This window comes from Tupaia chinensis, unplaced genomic scaffold, assembly GCF_000334495.1.
Source record: "Tupaia chinensis unplaced genomic scaffold, TupChi_1.0 Scaffold000159_1, whole genome shotgun sequence".
In the NCBI taxonomy this organism is placed as follows: Eukaryota; Metazoa; Chordata; class Mammalia; order Scandentia; family Tupaiidae; genus Tupaia; species Tupaia belangeri.
The window spans coordinates 7,168,265-7,169,175 of NW_006159630.1; the positions used below are offsets into that span (position 1 = coordinate 7,168,265).

General features: G+C 61.8%; 1 protein-coding gene across 1 annotated transcript in view; it reads left to right on the forward strand.

Moving 5' to 3' along the window:
- FDXR (ferredoxin reductase) overlaps positions 1-911 on the forward strand; it is a gene marked incomplete in the record, with an annotated part of 29,993 nt that overhangs the window by 9,716 nt on the left and 19,366 nt on the right.

Sequence of the window (911 nt, forward strand, 5' to 3'; positions counted from 1 at the left end):
AGGGCGCAGTCCAGCGCTGGAGGAGTGAGGCAGGGCCTGGCCCTCTGAGCACCCCAGCTGCCTGGCTGGCTGTCCTGACCAGTCCTTGCCAAAGGGTCGCCCTTGTCTGTGGGTTTACACTCACGTACAGGTAACCTTAGAGGTGGGTAGAGGCACAGCTGACCTTACGCCCTGTGACCTTTCCTCTGTGCTGAGGAGGGTCAGCCGGTCAGGTCAGGAACATGCTAGAAATAAAGTGGCTACAATCAAGAGCTGTGGTAGATGGGTGACTTCTTTGGGGCTGGGGGTCACCTTCTGGATCTGCTCCCCTACTGTCACCAGGTGGCGCTGCAGAGACAGCTCTCTGCTAAGGGGCCTCTTGGGGTTTGGGAGGTTCGGCAGCCAGGCCTGAGACCCACACAAGCCCTTTCTCGCTTGTCTGAGCTACTGCTGTGGGGCCCCGACGCCTGCGGCTCTGTGGGGCCCAGGGGGCCTCCCTGGTTAGCCCCAGTAAATCGAAGAGGAAAAAGTGGGAGCCAGGCACGGGGCAGCAGCTGGCATCCCATCTCTCCCAGGGGCCACCCGTCTGGCTGGTGGTCCCCTTCTCTGTCCGCTCCCAGAGCTTTCCTGCCTCCCTCGGTTTCCAACTAGATGCACAAGCCTTTCAAAAAGGCCCCAGTATCCACAGTGCAACCCCCGGGTCTGCACTGACCTCACTTTATGGACAGGGATCCTGGAACTTAATTGGTCCAAGGTCACCCAGCTAGTGAGCTGCGGACTTGAACCCAGCGCTCGGGACAGGCTGCATTTGCCTTCGAGAGTCGGGTCTGAGGACACAGTCCTGGGGGGAGGAGAAGGGACCCAATGTCCGGCGACGAGCGGGCAGGGAGGGGCTCAGCAGGGTTCTGGGCGGCGGGCCGGGGCGGGCCTGG